Genomic DNA, 24884 nt, shown 5'->3' with positions numbered 1-24884 from the left:
ATTATACAATGTTTTGCCTAGCTTCCGACAAAAGTGTATAGAGTACTCAACAATTCCCTATATATTATACGCATTACACTTTTAAGTCCACTATCATTTGGTGTTAGTTTTATGATTTGGAGCGACTGGTATACAATGGGATGAACACATGAAAAAAGAATTACCTCATAAGCATGCCACTATGCACTGCCGAGTGCCGAGACTGTGAAAACTTCAGCATATCTTCTTCTTTTTTTTCATTTTCACTCGATGTAAACACCATTCTTCTTACTCAGAACCCAGAAAACAGATATCTAAACACATGTTTGAACTCTGATCTTCTTAATTGGAGTATAGATCTAAATGAATCCTCAGTTGCAAGTGGACCAGAATGCTCCATGGCCCCCAATAAGAATTGAATGAAATTACAATAGTATATGATTGTGATATCTTCCCATTTACGCCCACCTCCGAAACAATTGTTAGTACGCATAAAACGCCACAGTAATTTGGGAGGTCTAGCTAATCACTGTCACTATCATGTCTATCTGAAAACAGGGAAAACATGCAACAAAAATTTTAAAAATAAAAATAAAAGTTCAAAGAGATTTTAGCATAAGTTTGCAACGAACAAAGAGAGGAATGTGAAAATTTTGTCATTACTTCCTGAAGGTCTTTTCCCTTCCATGGCTTCTTTCTTCTCCTGGCAACTAGTGCAGAGGAAAGGACCATTCCAGGGACGCAACTTTACTGAATTAGATGTGCCAGCATGAATTGAAATACCCTCTCCAGGTTTCATCTCTAATTGACAGACTGCACAAGTGAACAACTTAAACATGTTGCACACAGGATATTTTGTATTAAACCTGCATCCAACAGAAAGGTTCCTAATAAGATAAAACTATAAAATACTTAATACGCTCCTTATTCATATCAACCTATATTCCCCACAGAATGGGTTGAAAGGAAAGAAGTCTACAGGCCTGAAGCTTGATCTGACATACGAAGAACAAATAATGAATTATCATGTGCACAAACCTCTCTGAAAGCATAGCAGATCCCTCCTCAAATAGTTCCTCCACCACGTTTTGCTCCATGTATTCTTTATCAGAATGAGAAGATGATTCAGAAGGCTTCTTGCGAAACATGGCCTTCAACTTACCTTTTAATTCCTTCTTTGGGGTGGCAGAGGAGGAGGAGGCTTCTCCAGTGGTAAGATATCAACAACAATGCAGGTTGTATCATCTCGAAGACCCTTTGCCTGTACAGCTTCCTGTTCAGTGGAGACCAAGGAGTCAGAAGTCATTTACAAAGAAGACTGATATTGACATATTGCAAAACCAGAAGGGCATAGTTCTCCCAGTAGCAACATTTGAAGAGCATAGTATAGACTAGATGTGTCCATGGGCTGGACTCGGATGGACATAAAAATCCTTGCACGAGGTCCACCCAACCGTCAGACCTCCAGTAAGATTTTAAAATTTTTATTTTTTAAATATATTTACAACAATAAATAAATAAAAAAATTATTAATAAAGAAAGACCCTTGTCCAATGCCCAGTCCAAATAAGGTCAGGTTTACCAAGGTGCATGGGACAAGTCCAGTGTTAGGAAAAAAGTAATTCAGGAGTATACTTTCACAATCTGTGCAGCTGCAGCATCTGGTGGCATTCCACGACAACAATCAAGAGCTACTTCAGCCGATAACACATCCCAAACACCATCACTAGAGATAATTAGCCTACCACCATCTGTAGACAACTGCAGAAAATAAACCAGTAGGTCAACTAAACTATTACTAAAAATAACAATTAAACAAAAGGTTTTCTAAATTCAGGGGAGCGGTGTGGAACTAGATTGCTTAAACAGCTAGCACCTTTCCAAAGGAAACTGGTTAGGGTAAAAACAAAAAAAAACAGAAAAACCCAAAGCTAAAGCACTTTAATGGGCGAGTGTAGCACTCCAGCTATCACGAATTCAGAAAAGATATTAGCCCCGAGTTCAAGGAAGTCCATTATAGCCAAGTATATAACCAATTTCTCAGCAAGTTGCATAAGGAAAAATCAAACTAAGAAGGTGCTATGAAAGGAAATGTAAAGAACAATATTTAAGAACAGAAATAAAAATAAAGAGACAAAGTTAGGCTAATAACAGACATCAAACAGCATGCAATCAGAATATGAAAGACGAACCTTTACTTGCTTTACATATGGAACAGGAACAATGTACTCCCCAACATCTATGTCGCCAATAGAACGTGAAAGACACAAGCCTCCAGGCCAACATCTCAAAGGACCAATCTACAAAATATCGTTACCAGTCACCACTTCGATACATAAGAATAATCAAATACAGTTCTGTTCTTGATTGCAGATACTGAATTTCTCTATAAAGAAACAATTTATCAGCATATCAATACCATGTTTTTAAATCTGCATTGAAACAAGATAGATACAGAAAAAGATGTTGTCAAATATAATTGTTACAGCTACTGTTAGTTTTACAGAGGAGTCCTCTGATAGTCTGATTCACATCAATTATCTTATAAGTTATTCTAGGTACACTTTCACTATAGAGTAATGTAAACTCTGAAACTAGCTTCTATATTGTGTTTTCCAAATATTGTGTTAGCACATCCATTCACCTGAATATATTTTGAGGGAAATATGGTTCACTAATGGAAAGAAATGACCAAGAATCTAGAGAGTTTTTGTTAATGCACTCAAAAATAAGATGCATGATTGTAATGGGAGTGGAGATACCTGCGCACCACCACCAGTATTTAACCGCCCAACCTCACCACCACTTGCTGTGATTCGCTCCCTCCTAAAAAGATGAAAATAGAAAGTAAGAGATATTGATATGTAGAAAAACTCTTAAAACCGGTAAAACTATGTTAATAGCTTACTCCTCTTGATTGCATTCAAGCCTATGATCAGCTGACAAGTAATATATATCACCTTCAGCTGATTCAAATATACAACGGGAATCACCAACGGATGCAACTGTTACAACCCATCTTTCTATTATCACAAAGGTTACAGTAGTTCCCGAAGTTTTTGCTGGAAAGAGAAACATAACATGTATAAAAAAAATGTGGAATTCAACCCAACAAGAAGTTATTACCCAATTTTTTAAGAATTAAAAGATAAAAGAAAAAAGATACCTACTTGACAATATGTCTCTCTTCATCTCAATTCCCACTTAATGGGTGAAGAAACTATGTGCTTATGCACATAAAAGTATATGCTTAAGTATAAGCATCCTAAATAGGCAGAAGGGAGAATGGTCGTAAATTAAAGATCTTCAGTAATAAGATCATACAAATATAGGACAAGCTGATCTATACATAAATATCTACAAATATGTTTTCTGCCTTTCATCATACAAGAGAAAGTAAACAGTTCTAATGTAAAATACACAACCAAACAGTCACCCCACTTACATGAACCTCACGTAAAACAAAGCAGAGGCAAAAAAAAATTGACAGGGAGAATATTAAAATGTTAGTGGTGAAATAGGAAACAGTGAGATGCAATTTACATGATAGCAGCATCAACCACTCGCAAAATAAGTGTACAAATTTAATAAAATTAACTTTTTCTTTGGAAAAATACTCCGTTGTGATCCAAAGGTTATCCATTAAACTTATAATCGGATATATTTACACACAAAAAAGAACTCATACCTCTCTCTTGAAAATCTTTATCTGTTTTGACAAAGCCTGCAACCAGAGCCCTTGGCAGCGCAGCAACCCATTCATCCTTGTTAAGATCCGCAGGAATAGCACTTAGGACATTATTAAGGAGATTCTCCTTCGTGTAAATAGCAGCAGCAGACCCATTGTGTCCATCAAAGAGCTATAAAAGAAGAAGAAAAAGTTTTAGCAAGACAAACTATAAAAAAGGGTTTCCAAAATCGAAAAGTTGAAGGACAAGTATATTTGCACAAAACCAAACCAATTGTACAGATAATAACACCAATATACCTAAGAGACAAAAGCTTTTAAACATTTATATTCTACTGACGCAAACTAAAGGTTTTTATTTGGAAGTTAGGTGATTTTGCTCGAGCATTTAGAATCTGGTTAGCACATATATAATTAGTATGAGAGACAGAAAATTCATACCCCGAACACTGAGAATGTGGCAACACCATCTCGCATTGCTCGTTGGCATTCTGTTTTTAGCAATGTAAAGTCTTCACCTTTCTTGCTCTGGTTCGCTTGTCCATGTAAAATATCAGGATATTCGATCTTTTCGCTTTCTGATTCCCGTTTCAGTAGAACCGACAGAGGAACCGTTTGATGTTCACCTTTCGAGGACATTGTAATAAAATTTCCAAATCCAATAACCACTCCAGTAGCTAAAACTCCTCCTAAAGCAATGTCTCTAGTTCTCCATGAATTCCATTAACCAAATCTGAAAAACACAATGTAGCTTCAACGATCAAATCTCACCGCGAAGGAATCAAAACAAAGAATTGAATCGATCGATGATCAACTTTGAGATATACAGAGGCAACGGCTGGGGTAAAAACCGAGATCTTCGGTAAAACATTAGAAAATAAAACTAACATGAAATTTGAACGATCAAATTTACATCAAAACCGAAAAAATAAAATGAAAAAAAAATATAAAAAAATGAATCCGGGTCAATGTAGACAATAACACGTAATAAAATATTCTACAAATCAGTTAAACATAAATTAAAAAAACGAAACGAATCTCAATTCGTAAAGAAAATGCAGAAAATATATATTAAAAGGAAAAGAGAAAGAGAAATTACAGCGTGAAGAAAGAGAAGGGAAGGAGAATGAAGAGAAATCGATTGATAGCAGAGGAAGGGGGAGATTACGCGCGAAGATAATGAGGAGACAACGACGCGGTGTTGAACTAGACGCTGCGGTCGAGAAACGCAGATCCCGGCATCCTGCAAAATTTCCTTTATTTCTCGATTGAAAAAGAAAAACCGAACTCTTGAGAGAGAAAAATGAGAACAGAAAGAAAAACAATTAACGCCCCTTGAACTCGTGATTTTGCCTCTCTTTTTTTAATTATCTGACGTGGAGGAGACGGAGCCGTTTTAAGCCGAATGTGTTTTGTTATTTTTATGCTCCTAACCACGAGCTGCGGGGTATTTCTGAACCGTCCGATCAAGAGAGAATAAGATTCGAAAGATATATGGAAAGGGTCTCGGCCTACAACGAGATATATTCGTGGGCCACACTTTTACTCATTTCTCCATTTATTATCTTATCTATAACCATTTCATAATTTATGTAAATTTATTTTTGTAAATGTTTTTAGCATATTTATTATTATTAATTTTTTAAAAGAAAATTGATTTTTTGTTTACTTTTTGTATCTACTTTTAAAAAAAATACGTAAATCATCATTTTGTTACTACAGAAAGTCCCTCTACTATTGAAATACATAATATAATTAGTATGCAAGAATGTTAAATCATTTAGCACGTCAATATTATATTTATTCGTTGTAATTGAATATCATTGGATTGAAATCATATTAAAACTTCAATACTTCAATTTCATTTGAAATACTTAAATTCATTTTCGAAAACTTATCTTTTATGATTGTATTAAATAAGTTATGATCGATTTGATATTTAAAATTCTAAAATAATGTAAAAAATGGATAAATAAATAGAAATAGATAATTTTATTTCAAATGTACGTAAAAATATTCGTATGATTTTATTTTAGATAGAAAATTTTTAAGTCTTAAGAGATGATAAATTTATAATTTTTAGGAGATGAAAAGATATTATTAATAAAAAATATATAAAACTATCTAAAATATATAATATTTTGAATTTCTTAGGATGACTTCCTTTGACCTCTTCACCTTAATCGCTCCTGAATGTATGGTTTAAATTTTCAATTACAATTGAGGGAATGTAACTACCAATTTTTTTATTTTTATTTTTATTTTTTTCATGCGTAGCAGGCTGGAAAAGAAAGTAAGACAGGACTCCGCACCAATAATACGACTTGAGTTAATAATTAATATAAAGTTCTAAAGTAGACAAGAAAACAATAGAATAAGAATATTGACGTTCCTTCACAAGCCTACACAAATTTAGCAGTAGCTCCAGCTATCACCTATATATCTACAAAATTCAGACCACAACAATCCTACCCTTATCCAACATGACTCACTATGTAAATCTCTTGCTAAACAAGCTTAATGGAAATTTCAAGCACCCCAATTTCAGGCACATGACACAGATAACATAGCTCGGCAGGGTCTTCGGTTCCTAATCTCTTACATTTACTAATACGCCACCATGTTCTACAACTTGAAATGTCAACAGAGTCGAGAGTGAAGAGACAAGGTGAATGTCTCGTTCCTAAGAACTTTAGAGGCCATGACCAGCGTTCTTGAAGTAGACCCCGATGCTTGAATACTAATAAACAACAAATTGCAAGTTACGATAGAAAAAATGGATAAGGATTCCCAAATGGTTGTCCTTATCAAGATAGTCAAAACTATGATTAAACATAATTATCGAGAAGGTTTTTAGGTTTTAGCAAAAGTTAACTAAAATTATTATTAAACATAGTATTATTATGGGTAAATTATATTGTTCTTAACTGAACTATACTCTCTTTCTATTTTCTTCACATAACTTTTAATTTTTTAATTTGTTCGTTGAACTTTACAAATTGAATCATTTTATTCATTATTATATTATCTCTCTAACATCGTTAACAAAAAGACTGAGGATGCTATTGTTGACCACCGCAGATGGTGGTAGTTCGGTCTCAAATTTTATGGGTTGCTTCACCTCGACACCGTGAGTCCGAATCCAACTTCCATTTTGTCGGGACTTGCTTCGAAGTCCACAATTTTGAGATTGAAAGTGAGGAAGCGGAAATGTTTCATTCTGGATTCTCAGGTTTTGAGATATTTTCTGGTTAAATAACCATCAGATTCGGACTCATGGGTCGATATGAACCAACCCATGAAATTTGGATCGAACGACCACCATTAACGATGGTGGAAGGTAACTGAAATGAAAATAGTTTTGTGGCCGACGACGTTTCTTGTACTATGTCATAACACCGATAAATAGTTAACGACATAGTGAGAAATATAGTTCAATTTATAAAGTTTAGTAAGCAAATGGATCAAACCTTCTTTTTGTTCATCTTGCACCGACACCGACCCGAAACCTAACAATTGCCAAAATGCAAGTTCAACAAGCTGAAACAATATTCTCTCACTCCCACGTACACAAAGAGGGAGCCAAAGAGGGGGGGGGGGAGCAAAACAAATAATAATAATAATAACGAGGAGGGCAGGTAGTCGTTTTAAATTTTCTAAAAATACAAAAACAGTGCACCTGACAGATACTCCATATAGATGCAATTCCTGAACACTAAGGATCTAGAACACGACCGTGTCAAGCATAGTTCCTAAAGTCTGAACTATGTTCGAGTACATCAAGTTTGAGACATGTTCCTATAAGCTCTTATTGGCATCTTGTCGCCCAACATTTGCAATTGCCAGCTTCTCAGGGGGTAATTCATCTTCCTGCTGCACTGCCTTGTTGTATTTTATAGCTAGATTCAGCATTTCCTGCATCATAACTTATGGATCACCATTTTCTGTATAACAAGAAATTAGTTATTTGGAGGTCACAGTTAAATATTTTGAGCAAATATTCTAAATGCATTTTTTTTAACGAGGGAACTCATTGTAAGGGAAGTTTATCACACTTGGGTCTCTCCTCATATCAATGAGGGGCAGCATAAATTCATACTATACCTTACAAATAAACAACCAAGGGTTCAGCACCATAAAGTGCACATTAAAGCCCTCACTCACCTGAACAGTCTGCTCTTTGGTTTTCGAATGGGTATCAAAACGCCGAACTGTCAGTCCATCTGTCCACTTCTTCTTATGAAGATTCAACAGCATCTTTTCTTCAAGTTCATTCTTTCTGTCAGTCCATCATGGCTTTGTTCTGATGAGGGAATTGAAATGTAAACGTACCATTGTTGGTCATTTTCACTTATTATCGAATCTAGTTCTGAATACCACTTGTTGGAATATAGAGGTATGAAAGTTAAACTTGTAGAGAGCAAGACGAAAATATAATAAGAAACTTTGAAATTGAATTTTTTTATTTACTTCATCACTTATGATCCTTTATTTAGGATTGTGGCTATTAGAATGATTACAAAATTATTAATAATACCTTTTCATCATACATAATCATGTTTTTTCACCATGAATAGTCATATTCATTCGTAATGAATAGTTAAAACTATCATTATAATAAACCAATGAAAAGACATTTATTCACAGAAATGTTTAAATTAAATATTCAACAGTACCATGCTCAAATGGCAGCAAAATGGGGTCTCTTGGGATGGTTTACTTGTGAAAACTCCACCCCGCTGATCGATGTTTTCATGCAAGCAAGCAGTAACATGGTCGACTTCCACAAATCTACTGTTTTCAAAGCACTTTAATCTGAAAATTATCTCCGTATTCAGGATGATACACTAAGTGGATCAGTGACATCTGTCGATATTGCTACAAAAGAAAACTTGGAGAACATTGAAGTTGGGGAAGCTTTGCTGAAAAAACCAGTTTCTAGGGTGAACTTGAAACTTGGAGAACCTTGAAGTTGGAGAAGCTTTGCTGAAAAAACCTAATAAACCCCACTTAGCTGCCTTTGTCGCTTTGTATCTCTTTTCGGCTTTGGAGGGCCAGTCCTCGAGGAGATCACCAGAAATCTTCAAGTCTTGATCATAATTGGATATTAGAAATAACTAAAAGTACAGTATACCCTAGTTGAGGCAAGATTTTAGGGTAGTTGTTCAAGTAAAAAACTTCGATATATTTGGCAGCAAATAAAGGTCGATTGTTTTCATTTGGACTAACGATCATGGCAGCCACCAGGCCGCCCGTGCTAGTCTCTACGATCACATCAAACTAACCTGCTAGTTTTGTATCCTCCCCTCCCAGCTTCTGTGTAATAACCAAGACGTCTATACCAGTTGGCAATAAAAAGATCATCAAAGGACAATGTAACCATTGAAGTCTGTGTGTATTTTCTAAGCTGAACATTGGTAGATATATATAAATAATTAACAGGAAAAGGGATTGATGGAAAAAAAACCCATTTTTCTGGGTTGCTTTGCTTTAGACCCAATATGTGCACCTGAAGTTGGATTCTAGGAAAGCAAAGACGATTCCAGGGATGTCCCTTAGAGATTGATCTAAATTTCATTTGTATATGCTATTTATATATATTAGAGATTGTGCTAGTCAGTACTACTATTAGCTGAGCATTAAGCATTAAACATTAAACATTAAACATTTGGCATCTAAACAACTATGACGTTTGACGTATATATAATTTTTTTTCATTACTGCCTAATTTTAACAATTAGAATGATGTTACAACAAAGAATCAGCGACTAACTGACCCGTTACTTGACACAAAATCAGGTTTCTCATTTTGTCTAATAACAAATTGGTCAACAACCCTGACAGTATTCACTGGATCCTGCTGTCCTGGTGCTGCACTCCACTTGCTAGGGTGTTTTCTTCGATGGCTCAACTGTTGTAGCTGTTTGGGCTCCCCGTCCCATTCGGGATCTAACTTCCATTCCCTGGGAACCTGCAATGTTAAAGGGATTAATGTTCGTCTCAACGATGAAGAAGAACAGAAGAAATGGATAGCAGCAAGTGTATAATTATCAATTTCTTACCTTATCTACCGCAAGAGTGAAAACTTCAAGATCACCATCACTATTGATGTGGAACCGTGTGAATGACTTGTAATTAGCAATTCTAAGAGAAGAGAAGGCCTCGTCAAAGTGAAGATGAAACCAGTTAATGCAGATATATAAGTAGCTCCCGAACACCAAAGAAACCACAGGGGTTGAGAAAACCCAGAAGTAGAGGAAGACTGAAGCGTAATATATGACAGCACCGCCTCGGGACAGCGACTGTATTCCATTCTTGCAAATATTGCTCCGGGTGACAGCCATAACCTGGCAATGTTTACTCCGATTCATCAATGTTATAGTTCACCAGTGACAAGGTACCCATATCTCCCAAACAAGGAAAGGTTTCTTACCTCTGGAACATCAAATGCAGACATGAGATACTTAATACAGGCTGGATAGAGGCCAAATGTCCATTGCTCCATACGAGCTCGAAGTCCGCTGGGATCTGGAAAATGCTCACTTTCCACTGATCGGTACCACTGATACAAGGAGTGATAACCTGAACACAGTAATAAATCGTCATTTAGTTCCACTAAAAGGACCACCTTAAGGCTGGCATCAGCCAAGTTACTTTTACGTGTATTATTCTTGCCGAGCTATTAGATTTGTTTCAACTCGGAAAATAAAAGAACATAAACTAGGACATATGGATTCGAGTTATAGTTACCACCTGAAAGTAAAAAATCTAGAACCGGGTTGCATATAATTGAAATTTTTTAATTCTCCTTCAAAAATATTAAAGGCAAGAAAATGGTAGTTCCAAGTATACTCTTTTCATGATGTTTAGAACAAATTTAAATTTAAATTTAGTTCAGACTTGAGGTGATCACAACAACAATACTAATGATCCCTTGCAGAAAAGATAATTAGAATGTAACTCACCTGAAGTTGCTAATAGTTTATGCCGGATACATGTCTGCAGACCTAGTTCCATGAGCAGCATAAGAATAAGGGCCGCAGCTAGATGTGCTGATACATGAACTACTCCAATCATTGCACGTCTCTTCCGTGATAATTTTGAAGGAACAAATGCAATTGCCATGATCAGCAGCAGCACCACACCAGTTAATGATACAAAAGAATGTTCCAGCACGTATACAAAATTATTCCATACTGTGCCAAAGAAACTCCCTAGATGACCCGAAAATGAATCACGTTGCAATATGTGATCCAGCTTACACTAAAAGAAGAGAAACAGATCAGTTTCAGTAACAATGTAGTTAGCCTGCCCGACAAAGAGTCGAACAATATCATAAAACATGTAAGCATTCCAATTGAAAAGGTTTAATAGAGAGAAAGAGAGAAGGGGATCCTGATAATTAGGCCCTTTAAGATCCAATGGCAGCTAACATTAGAATAACCAAGTTGTACTTAACCAATTTCAAAGAACTTAAAAGATTTTACCTGTGGAAACGTAGAGAAAACCAATATAAAGTATATAACGCCACCAATGAAATCAAACTGCCAGTTCTTCTTCCGAAACTTCAAGATATTTCCTAATGCAATCTGTGCGTCAATAACAACCCCAATAAGAATGAGAAGTCAGGACACGAGAAATGGAACCTAAGGTGCATTAAAGAATTGGAAGAGTACCCTGCTTGAATCATGAAAAGAAGGGTAAGCAGCTTTACACTCGTATGTTTTCCCATAGAATTTATTAAAATTACTAAACACATGAGTGGGGTGTAAAAATGCCCCTCCACACCCATTTACAAGAAGATGTTGCACATGAACTGGACCTTCTGATGGAACACATGAATGGCGCATATAGTGATGCATGTCTCCAGCAATCCGAAGTTTACACCTTCCATTTAGGTAATCACATATAAGGTGAGAAACATTCTGTCCGGAAATATCATCCCAGTACCAATCAAGAAGCCACTGTGGTTCATGTGTCATAACAATCACAGAATCATTTTCTCCAACCTGGAAAGGAAAATGGAGGAGATGGAATTAATTTCATCCATCATTAAGATTTCAACCAGAACTATATGAGATAATAATAAAAAAGAAAAAGAAACTATAAGAGATAAGCAGACAAAGCTAAGCCTCGGAACAGCCAATCGCTAACTGTATCAGACTGAAAACATTATCATATGCTTAAGGTATGCACTACTACAATGGAACCAAAATTTATGCTCCATTCAATACATATGATATTGATCATTATGTATGTGCAACAACGGCAGAATGCTCTACGCATCAAATGCAGGATGGGACACTCAGGTAACATGCACCAGTGTCATTTGAATGTGGATTATCAGGAATGCAATGGTGAAAGAAAGACAATATGACATCAAAAAAAAAAATAGACGAGTCTTCATTAAGTTACAAATGTATCCCCTCCTTTCTCATCAAATACAACTCAAAATGTAAGATCATAGCAAGCATAACAGAAAAGGATAGCTCTTAAATGTAAATGATACCTTGTTCTTTACTAATTCAGAAAAGAACTTGAACTGGTACACATCAATGTCATTATGTAGTGATAAGTCAAGACCAAATACCCACCATCGTTTCGGCAGCTGCAAAGCAAAATAACTCTTCTTTTGGGGCATAAACCACCACCCAACCAGCTCTTGTGGCATATATACCTCATAAATGTATTAAGTCCATCAAACCAATCTGTAAGATGCAGCAAATTTCATACTAGAACTTTTAAATAGAAACAAGAGTAGCAAGAAAAAAGGTTCTACTACGGAAATGCGATCATTTTCAGACGAGGAGAAAATTGCAGCAATATGTACTTGAAAATATCAGTAAATGTTCCTTTGAAATTTTCTTTTAAAAAAATCACTCAAGAATAAATTGTGGCTAGAAAGTAAGACCTACCATGATTTCCAGGAATAAGAAAACACTGAGGTCCATCATATTCCTTGAGTTCAGATACCCCTTCCGGTAACTCAGGCTTGTTTACAGCAATATGATCATGTTTGTACCAAGCTGGAGGCTGAAGAGCATACTCAAAAGGAGAAAAAAGGCGCTTTTCATATGTGAATCCTGATGGATTAGGATACCTACACATCAACCACAAGTTTTGACTACTAAACCATGAATATGAAGTGCTAGTTTATGGTCAACTCATCAACCAAACATTCAAAGAGCTACAGAAGATGCCCAAGCTTCATTAATAATATGCCATCAATATGAAAAAAATGATTTTGTTGACCCAAGCTACAAATTACACACAAGACATAGCATCAACTTACGCAAGATCTCCTCCAATAAGTAGGAGGTCCCCACGTGGTAACTTAAGCACAGAATCCTCTCTAGATAGCCGAATGGACGGTTGAGCAAGCAGCCGTGCTACAGTATACGATGAGTTTCCACCATCACCAGTATCAGCCATGAAATCAAACCATAAACCTTCCTTTTCACTCAAATGATCATAAAAAAGATCATCTTGCTGAGCTCCTTCCTGAACCCTGCTCATTGCAGCCTGGCAGAGGCAGAAAGAAAAATATGGAAAGTCGATCCTCGATGGAATATTTATCAAGAAAAAATTGAAAAGTAAGCTAATGTATAAACAAACCAAATTTAAGAACTATAGTCTATACCTGCATCATGCGCATGTCAAAGCGGCCAACAAACAGAGTCACCGAAACTAGGAGGTCAAAAGCAGTCTTAAACAAGTCAGCTGATGTTCTACAAAATTAGTGATAAGCGCTCTTAATGTCAAAAGACTGAAATCTTTTCACTCCCATCACATTTTGGGGGTGGGTGGGGGAGAGAACATGAGATATCAAAGATAGGGAAACTTACCCTGAATACCAAGGAACCATACCCAAGAAATCTGGTTTCATTTGATTCTTTTTACGGCTCTCATATTCTTCAACAGATAAAGGATGGGTAAGGGCCCACCTGGATTTGATATAGGAAATGCAATGATAGATGAGGATGAAGAATAAGAGGATGAAGGCATAAAGAAGCAATAGTAGCTCAATCCCATAAAAGATAGGATCTTAGACCCAGAAACAGAAAAGTGTCATACACATGATGAATTATATAGAAGCTTGAAAATGGCAATCCACAGAAAATTGTTCATTTAAGGTGCCACAGCAATGAGAATGAACCTCAATGCAAGAATATAGAGAAATCCGAACAGAGGATCCCATGAAAGATATATTATAATTCTCATTCTAACATGGAACAACACAAATATTTCACATATTTAAAGACAAGGTAAATGCCACTACTCACCCTGTTGATCTTTCCACTACGTAATTGGCCATGTAAAGGCCAATAAATGTAGCCCACAGTGAAAATATGGGGGAAATTTCATCTGAAGAACCTGGACATGAACCATTGCAAGCTAACTGCAAATGACATGTAAGAGAAAAAAATGTGGTAAGGAATAAAAAAAATCAAAGCAAACAAAATATTCTCTTACTTGTAGCGGATCAGCGGCTTACCTCACCATAAATGACCCACTTGGATAAAAGAGGATAATCACTCGCAGAGCCAACTGGAGCAAACCAAGATGAGCAGACCTGGTTTTTCAACTCATTCATACGAACAAATTTTGCTAACCATGTGTTTCTCTCTTCTTTCTTCCAAAAGGAAAACCAATTAGAAGTTTTCCGTTCAAAAGGTCTCTCCCTTAACATAGCACGATTGCCACAATGACTATAGAATACACAGCAGGCTATACTAATAACCTACAAAGGCCAAGAGTAAAAAAACACCCATGAGGAAAAGCATCTGCATAGAAGCTAAAACCTGCATTGCGAATATGAAATAATCAATTTTACATTCAACACTTACAGCACAATTCTGGAGAATGGTCAAGATTGCTGGTCGCCTTCCGGCCACACGAGAAACAAGACCAAGATACCATAGGCCAATGAATATAATGTGGAAAACAAGGAGAAAGAGAATCGAAGAGATATATATTGACAAAAACAAAGACAAGTTCATCCTCAAATCCACTCCCATTGACTGAAAACTAGGAAGATGATACAAAGCTGCAACTAAAATCCAAGCTATGTACCTGCAATTACAAGTTATATAATCACAAATAAGTCATGTCTTGCTCTTAGCTTACTACTGTAAATATAAAAAGATCATTTAAAATGCATTTAAGTCGAAGGAAATGACAATATAATCAATCAAGTCACCAGGTTAAAACACTCACCATCTACTGAAATTTGAATAACTTGGTTTAATTGTCTTCCCAATAAAAGGAGATGAAAAGAAATAGAAGAACCCAAGCAAACAGGCATACATAGACCACCATTTGATATTCTTATCCAACTTTTCTATCAAAGTATGCATGTTATCTGATGAGATAAAGAACAGACAACCCACAGCTACTGCAATTATGGCATGACGGGAGTGTTCATGAGGGTAAGGGTATTTATGAGTTAAAATCGTCCGAACCCTCTCCATTCTGAGAGTAGGTAATAATCCAGCCGAGTGCTTATCAGAACCCATTGCTCAAAAAATAATAAATCTTCTGTTAGCTTCTCCAATTTTGCTTAAATTCGATGTCTTAAAAATCGCCCCCTAAGAGCTCAACTTCACCTGCAGGGATAAGTCCAAAAAAAAAGCAGAAAACGGATCAGCTCCAAGGGAAAACATTAGCATTAAATCAGATCAAACTAATTCATAATTCAATAAGATCAAGTAAAGTTCTCCAATCTAGCTAAAATGGTCTATCAAAAAATAAATATGAATAGAACATAACCCATAGGCAAAATTCACAACACTTCTCAGTTAAACCGTAAATTGTCACTTCATCATTAAATAATTAATGAAAACATAAAATCAACATTCAAATTGTACTTGCCTAATTATTTCCTTGATTTTCCCCTCAACAATCAAACAGGCAACTAGGGTTTCGCAACAAATTTATGCTAAAAAGGCGCTAAAATAATCATAACCGCCATAAAGCATAAACTTCATAATTAGAAGACTTTAAAAAGCAACGGGATCATCGTCAGGAAAAGAAACAGGTAAATGTAAAACAGCGCCCATAAAAACCGACTTGATAAACCCGGGAAAAATTAAGAAATAATCAACAAATTCCGTGAGAGAGAGAGAGAGAGAAAGAGTACCTGGATACAGAAATAGAAAGTTTGCATGTGGAAGCAGGGAAAAAGGAAAGGGGGGATATGCAAGGCTTGAAAGAATATATATGGAAGTTTAGAAAGGTAAAAAACGATGGCATCTGAGAGTAGGTATATTCTCTTTCACATCTCTTATTAATTGCATAACTTACCCACTGTTTTCTTTCTCTTCTTTCTTAAGAAATTTAATTGACTTTTGTTTCCAAAGAAATAACAAAAAACTGCGGTTTAAAAGTTTTTTTCAAGCAACGAAGGCCGTTGATATGATGAAGACGGTGGAATTTGCTTGACGTGGATGTTGTGCTGCTGTGGTGAAAGAAAGAGAGTAGATGAACAACTGATGTGTCAATTTGTCGAATGTAAGAAGAATGATACTAAAGACTTGAGGATGTGAGAAGATTCTGTGTCTGTCACTGATCTTGTTTTTCATTTGGCTTTTCACTGATTTTGGTAGAAGATTCATTTTGTTTTTTTCGATTTTGATTTGAGTTGAATGTTACATTTGTTAAAATTAAAATGAAATAATGATGACTTTACTTCTTAAATAATTTTATTATTTTTTTAGTTTTGTATATATTTTTAATCTCTTTTAATATGTTTCTAATATTTTTTTTAAATAATAAAGGGTTTTAAACAAATAACATTTTTAATCTCTTTTAACATGTTTCTAATACGCCAATAAAAAGAAAAAGTTGCAAGCCAACTATGGCTACTGATAATTCTAAATATTAATTGGCAAGATAGCAAGCGTAAGAATCATACTTTGTCACCTTATTTAGGAATATTTATTAAGACCGACCGAATAAAACCTGATTTTAACAATTGGGATAATAAAATTGGAAGCCGTCCCACGAGTGTCACGATGGTCGGATGTCAATTTCGGATAATATGACATCATTTATCTCAAAGTAGGCAATTTGCAATTTTATCTTCTGCCGAATTCAGCCGACCAGACTAGTCGAAACCGACCAATAGCAATCAGCTTTTAATTTACTTTTGGGTTAACTTCGTCAGCATCCTCAAAATATGTTATAGATTTTAATATAGTCCTAAAAAAAATTAAAAATATGATTGAAACCTCAATGTATCAATGTATCAACGTAAACATTAATTGTATCAATGTATCGACGTAAACATTAATTGTTAATTTAAACCTAATGCGGACTTGTAGGGGAGTGCAAATTCGGGTAACCCGATTTTCGGATACCCGATTTTCGGGTACCCGGAACTTCCAGGTCGACGATTTCTCGGCCCGTGTCCCGACCCGGATGTTACGGGTATTCGGTAATCGGGTACTCGGAATTTATGGGTATCCGGTTTTTAATTTTTTATTTTCAAATTATTAATTTAAAAAAATATATACACAAATTTAAATGTTCGAAACTTTGAATTACATACTCTAATATCCGAACATAAAATTTAAAAGTTCGAAATACAAAATATAATAATCCATAATATAAATAATTTATTATATTTTATATAATTATATATAAAAAAAATAAAAACTAACCGGGTACGCGGGTAACCGGGTACCCGGAAAAACTAGATTTTGTGACCCAGGCCCGACCCGGACGGGTAATTTTTTTATAGAGAATTATCTAATTTTTTTAGATCCGGGTCGGCGGGTCGGATCAACCGGGTCGAGTAATTTTACACACCCCTAATGCGGAGTGCATTTACAACCTATAAAATCATATTTTAAACACGTTTATACTTAAATTTTAAATACATTATTCTTTTTATAACAAATCAAATTTCATTTAATATATATGATCTAAATCCATTTATACAATATAAAACTTAACAATTAATTAAATCATTAAATTAATCAGATCTAATAATTAAAACTAAAACTTTCAAATTAAAAATAATTCACTTATTTTTTTAATAAATTAAAAAAATATTAAAATTTAGTGTATCTTCAAGATTTATTTATCATTAACTCTTTTATTTACTAACATATGGAGTATAATGGAAACAAATAAAACCTTAAAAAAGTGACATGATGACAATTTCATTTATATTCTGTCACATCTTTCTATTGTACGAGTAAATAAATATAAAGATGTGGGTATATAATATGTTTACAATTTAACAAAAATAATTACAGTAACCATTCATAACTATTCAATTTTCAATTTTGATTACTGTAGTATGCTGTAGACCAATTGTCTTGAAAATTGAAATTTGGTAAGGGATGGAACCTATATAACAATAATACACTTGAGACCGACAGTGGCGGAACGAGTTCCATTATGCCCAACACTTAAATATTCACTCCCTATTTCTTTTAGCTCATATCCAGCTAGACTTCCTCAGGAAGAAACCAAAGCATCAACCAGATATATTCAGAACCAAAGCTCGTTAGTTTTGGCCCATTAGAGTAGTCTTTCCAAACTATCTTGCAGGGCCGGCGGAGCAGCTCTCGTCTGTTTAGCTTGACCGGTCGCCATTAACTTTTGTTTCGTTTAATACTTAACATTTTTTTTTCATTTTGATAATTAAGTTTTATCTTTTACAAAATTATATTTAGTATTTAATTTGTGTTTTAATTTAGTACTCTATTATTGAAAAACAAACAAAATTGTTGATATGATATTTATTTAATTTTTTAATGATGATGTGACGTTATCTTATGGTGATACGTCAATATCATTATTAATTTTTTAACGATAAGATATCAAAATAAAACTTAAACTAAACATTAAGTATAATTTTAAAAAAAAAAATTATATACTAAAAGAACAAAAAAATAATTTAAGTATTAAACTTGTAATTTATCCTAACTTTTTTACTAATAGGCTTTTAAAGTTCGTAAAGACTATTTTATTATTATCCGAAATCTAACAGGAGATTAACCACAACAATTTCACATACAAATTCTATCTCGTTTTATCGATATGAACGGTTGTGATCAAATCATCCAATCCGAGTATCACATATTCTCATCTAACAATTAAAACTACAACCGCGTTTCATGTTTCTCAGCACCCATCGTTAAATCCTCTGCTTAGACCTAGCCCTACTATCTTTTTATCTTCTATTCTTTTTGTTTCACTAGGAACATTTAGAAGCTAAAACTCATATTCAATTATAATAAACATTGGATTTAACTTTAAAAAAAAAAAAAAAGTAGTTATAGTAATAAAGAGATAAGGATGCAGCAAAATAGTGGTTCGAATCCGCAACCACCAGCGCAACCTTCGCAAGAACACAACCAACGCCAACAAACGCCACCATCGCATCCGCAGTGGGTGGCGATGCAGTATTCGACTGCATCTATGGTAATGCAGCATCAGATGATGCAACCGCAGCACTTCGTGTCGCCGCCACCTCCACCTCAGCACTACCTGTCATATCACCCTCATCATAATCAGTTCAGCACCACCAGGGAAACGCGCAGCAGCAGCAAGGATACAGCGTTGGCGGAGAGAACAAAACCATTTGGGTTGGTGATTTGCACCATTGGATGGACGAGAACTACCTTCACAGCTGTTTCGCTTCTACCGGCGAGGTTCAACAAAATCTATCATAAATATATTTATTTTAATTTGCTATTATTTATATTGAACTCTTCTTTCTTTCTGTTTTTCTTTTCAATGATATTGGTTATTACACTGTCATAGTCGTAGTTTCTCTGCTGTCACTGCATTATCTGATATTGATTTAATTAGTTCGAATTATTGATTAATGATCTGTTGTCTTCTTTAACCCATAAATACACACGCTGGAGTGTGATTGGGACACTTGTATAGTTTATGTAAATATTTTCAAATTAAATGCATCTCAATTGACATTTAAGAAAATCATTGTCGAAATTTACTGAATGGTAAATATTTCTTTAAATAACAAGCTTAACGAGTTCTTCAGGTCTCAGGGGAAAAGATAAGTTTTGCGCTATGATTAAGGCATTTTGTGCCCTTTAGACGGTTGGCACATGTGGCAGTATGCTTGTATAATTGATTGCTCATTGAATGCCACGAATGAGATGACCGTGAACTAATAAACTGATTGACAGGATGTGGGCAATACCTTAATTTGCTATTTCAGGCTTTTATAAAGAAATAATACAAAGAACTGAGTAGAGCCTGAAATAAGCTTGGAACTTGATTTTGACGTCTGAACTTATAGTCTGGGAATGTCAAAAAGTTTAGAGAAGTCATTATTTTAAATTTTATGAATGTTAAGGTAAAATTTAGCGTCAAATTGGGGATAAATTAAAATGATCTTTTTCTGGCTGACCTGAATTAGATGTATCATGTACGCAAAATGTTTGTTGCATTTGAATTAAATGTGAGGTTAGCACATAGTAGTAGTGAGACTGTATAAACTCGAACCAAGCATGGTTGACTTGAGAAGGCAGAGGAACTTGTGTGAAAATAAAGTTAAAGAAATATTGGACTTTGTTTTTAAGTGTTTTAGTTGCTTGCCAAAACTTAAGTCGATTTGGAATATTTTTTGAGCAGATTTCATCCATTAAGGTCATCCGCAATAAGAAGACTGGCCTATCAGAAGGATACGGATTTGTGGAATTTTTTTCTAATGCAACAGCAGAGAAAGTTATCCAAAATTATAGTTGCATTTTGATGCCTAAAATGGATCAACCTTTCCGTCTAAACTGGGCAACTTTTAGCGCAGGAGACAAGCGCTCAGCGAATGGTCCTGATCTTTCTATTTTTGTCAGAGATTTAGCTGCAGATGTTACTGATAGCCTATTGCGTGAAACTTTTGCTAGTAAATATCCTTCTGTTAAAGCTGCAAAAGTCGTAATTGATGCTAATACTGGTTTTTGTGAGGTTTGGGGATGATATTGAGAGGTCAAATGCCATGTCTTAAATGAATGGTGTATATTGTTCAAGCAGGCCTATGCGTATCGGTGTTGCAACTCCCAGGAAATCCTCAGGTTATCAGCAGCAGTATTCTTCGCAAGGTATTTGATTACTTAACTTGCTCTCTCTTCATGCGCATTTTGCTTGAGCTTTCAAGCATTGGTATTTTAAATTCTTAGAACATTGTTTAAAGATTTTCATTTATTGCTTAAGTTCTTACATTTACCACCTTTTTTACTTGTCACTGGTGTATCTTCTAGATGACTTGCCCCCCCTCTTTGAAGATCCCGTGTAATTCTTGATGCAAAAGTTAACTTCACTCTTGCCCACCTGCTCTGACTTAATTTTTGCTCTGATGAAATATCTGATTTCTTTCTACAGTTTACAATTGTCTATTCTGGCTCTTTTTGACTGATTCTTTTTTGGTTATTAGAATGTGTTAGATGTGAAATAGTAGGTTGATCGGGCAATAAAATACTAATTTTCTGTTTGGGGGCAAATTCCAATTTCCCCTTTCCGTTGGGCTATTAGGGTTTAGCTTCTTTTGTTAGTGCTTTCTAAAGTTCTGTTTATAATCACTGTCCTTTTGTTTTGCAATCATGTAAATTGTTTTACCATGATAAATTTCTGAAGGGGAGATTTCAAATTTCTGTGGTTAGCAAAAAAAAAACCCCAGGAATTATTAGAAGAAACTAAGTATAGTTCATCCATTGCTTGTGGTAATAACTAGTATTATGAAGAAATCGTTACAATGAACTGCAGATTTGAAGAAGTGTATAACGGATATTTCATCTACATTGTTTTGTAAAACAGAAACCACCTTGTCATTGTGGTTACAGGCTGTAAACTTCTTGCTCACTTTTTCTTTTTGTAGTCAATCTTAAAATTGTGTAATTTCACATTTGCATTGTAGAAGAATGCCAGTGTAGAGAACACTGCAAACATGCAGATGATTATTTACATCGTTTATAACTGCAACCTTACCCAATTAATTTGGGGTTGCTGTTGTTCACTCTTGTCCCATGAATTTTTTTTCTTGTTATGGTTTAAATCTTTCAAGATTTTACTTCATATTTGCTTTCTTTTATTCTTGGAAGGTGGCCATGCATCAAATGGTGCTTCAACCCAATCTGATGGAGATTCTTCAAATACAACCGTGAGTTTTCATTTCTTTACGCTTTCCCTCTCGGGGTTATAACCATTTGTATCCCTTTGCTAATCAAAACTTATTTTAGATTTTTTTTGGAGGGCTTGACCCTAACGTGACCGAGGAAGATCTCAGGCAACCTTTCTCCCAGTATGGTGAAATTGTCTCTGTTAAAATACATGTTGGAAAAGGATGTGGGTTTGTACAATTCGCTAGCAGGTACAATTTCTAGTTATATTGGCTTTGTCATTAATTTACCGTTTGTGCTATGTATTAGAGGTGTAAGATAAGTACTATTGAGTTACAACCTTTATTGACACTTCGAGTCTAATCAGGAACAATGCTGAGGAGGCGTTGCAGAAGTTGAATGGAACTATACGTGGCAAGCAAACAGTGAGAGTCTCTTGGGGTGGCAATCCAGCAAATAAGCAGGTATCTTTTTTTTTTTATCACCAGTCCCCCAATTTACCCTCCCTTACATTGTTTATTGCAGCATTAAGAAAGCTGTCACTACATGCTTCGCGGAAATGGACGACATCTAAAAAGTCGAGTGGAATTTTATTTTCATTTGTTAAGTCCTCGGCTCGGAGTTTATCTGATGACATTTTCTGTAACACACCTTTGAAAAATCGTGTTATCTATTATTTGAATAAATTACCTCCATTTGATCTTATTATTTTGGGATAATGAAGTTTAGAGCCGATTATGGTAACCAGTGGGGTGGAGCTTACTACGGAGGAGCTGTGTATGATGGTTACGGATATGTTCTGCCATCACCTCACAATCCGGCCATTTATGCAGCTGCATATGGGGCGTATCCATTCTATGGCAGTTATCAGCAACAAGTAAACTGAAATAATAACTGTAGAAAAAAATAGCTCTAGTAAATAGACAACTCACACTGTAGAATTCTTATATAAATCCCTCCAGATGTGGAGTAGAGCTGAATTTTGACCCCTTAAGTAGGATATTTTAGGGTTTGGATTCATCATTTGTTTGATTTTCTCCGAGTTTAGAAGGGAAACTTGGTGATTCGAATATATGGCTTGGGTGAGGTGTGCGGTAGCGTGCTTCACGAATAAATGCGAACAATGGCTACCGGTCGATCAGTTCGACCATATTGGGTAGTCCGAGTTTAATAATCATGATTCATATTTGTTGGGAAGACTGTGTTGTTAACTTGTATTGCTTTTCAGCTGTCTTAAATAACATTATTAAGGGTGGTTTAGTTTTTGGAAAGTGTTTTTCCAAATTATTTTGTTCAGAAAGTTTTTGGAACATATTTTTTTACAGAATTTTCAACAATACTCTTAATCCAACAACAGAAAAATAACTGGGCCTAAATTTATTAGGTTTAAATATTTTGTCTACTATTCAAGTTTAAGTGTTTGATGAAATAGTTTCCGTTTTTAAAACGATAAGTTTTTTTTATTTTTATGAATAGTAAAACGATAAGTTAACAGTGTAGTTGAAAGATTTAGAACATATAAATAAATTTGTGGGTGCGTTAACTAAATCAAGGTGAACTTAAAATACATCCTTTTCTCTGCTCATTCTTACCTTAACCTTTTTATGTTGTTTCTGAATGGACATTTTCCATTAAGTTGTTACTTTTTTGTAGTACAACTCTTGAATGCTAAAAGATATTTAAAAATCATCCGTCTATTTATGGTAATTTTCATCATTAATATGTTTTTTGTTTTTTGTTTTCCACATTCTAATAAAAAAATTACGTATCATTCTTTAAATAATTTAAATTGAACACCTTATCAAAGAAAATTGTTGCGTTCATGCTTTTCTTTTAATATATATACATATATGTATATATTTCATATACTAAAAATTCATTATTTGCATATATATCAACACACTATATGTATATATAGTGTTTGTATTGTTTTTAAATTATAATTTGTAAGAATTTTATATTAAATTTTACGAAAGTCAATTGTATATACCCACATATTTGGTTTACTTAAAATAAAAAGAAGTACTGAAATAAATTATATATATTATTTAATTTTTATATATCAAAATATATGAACGTTTTCTTCAAAATAAAAATTTATATTAATAAAAAAATTAAAAATGGAAGATTTGATGATTTTTTTTTAAATTTTGGAATGCTTAATAATTTTTTTTGAAGAGTTTGAAACAAATAATAATTTCTTTAAAAAAAGTAAAATATTTTAAAATATTTTTTCCCAGAAAATCAGAGACTATAGCCTCTTTAGGCCCTCGCTACGATCTGCCCCGGATTATAATATGCTTTGTATAGCTTTGTAAATCATAATGACGACCATGGCCATGAGACGAGCGCATATAATCACACCAACATAACTACAATGATGATGGGTGTTCAGGGACATTGCTACTCTTGTAGCCCTATGGTGAAGCGAGGAGACAAAACTAACAATCTCCACGTGGTTCCCAATCTATACACCTGACCCCACTCATTCATTTTCACCCACTTACCTCTTTTATGCTTTATAATTATGACCATCCGATATGAATACCGAATCAAAAACCTAGAAACCTTTCGGTCTTTACAATGTCATCCATGAGGAATGATGGAGCTTCAGGGATTACACAACCGAAGAAAAAAACTTCACCGTCTTATTATATGAAATGCTAGTCAATATTAATAGAGATTATAATTCCAATTTTAAGTGGCTTGATTTAAAAAATATGATATAACTCACTCAATAAAATATAATTTAGAAGAAAAATAAAAATTTACTCAATTACAAATAAATACATAAAAATTTTAGTTTTAAAAATTATATATATTAAAACACGTTTAGAATTTATTTATACGTTTCTTATCTTATCTTTTATATTTTGTTGTTTGATATAATAATTTTTTAATATATTTTTAAAAAATCAAATAATTTTTTTATTTTACTATAGAGAATCATGAGTACCTAATACCAAATTCTAGGATGCGACGGCTTCGAATAAAATGAAAAGGCGAGATGCCATTGTGTCGGCGGGAATAAGAACAAGGTTGCCTTGCCTTCCACAAAGCACTTAAACGTGGCGTCCAGTATCTTCTACAGGTGTACCCACCAGAAGCGTCGGTATTATTTA

At 34.6% G+C, this 24884-nt stretch overlaps 3 pseudogenes; 1 reads left to right on the top strand and 2 right to left on the bottom strand.

Moving 5' to 3' along the window:
* Window positions 1-229: 229 nt before the first annotated feature.
* Window positions 230-5007, bottom strand: LOC120198887 (annotated as a pseudogene).
* Window positions 5008-5845: 838 nt separating this feature from the next.
* LOC120198886 lies at window positions 5846-15632 on the bottom strand (annotated as a pseudogene).
* A 3306-nt stretch (window positions 15633-18938) lies between these two features.
* Window positions 18939-22697, top strand: LOC120198885 (annotated as a pseudogene).
* The last annotated feature ends 2187 nt before the right edge of the window (window positions 22698-24884 follow it).

This window comes from Hibiscus syriacus, unplaced genomic scaffold, assembly GCF_006381635.1.
Source record: "Hibiscus syriacus cultivar Baekdansim isolate YM2019G1 unplaced genomic scaffold, ASM638163v2 tig00004973_pilon, whole genome shotgun sequence".
NCBI lineage: Eukaryota > Viridiplantae > Streptophyta > Magnoliopsida > Malvales > Malvaceae > Hibiscus > Hibiscus syriacus.
This window is presented reverse-complemented; position numbering and strand designations above follow the sequence as displayed.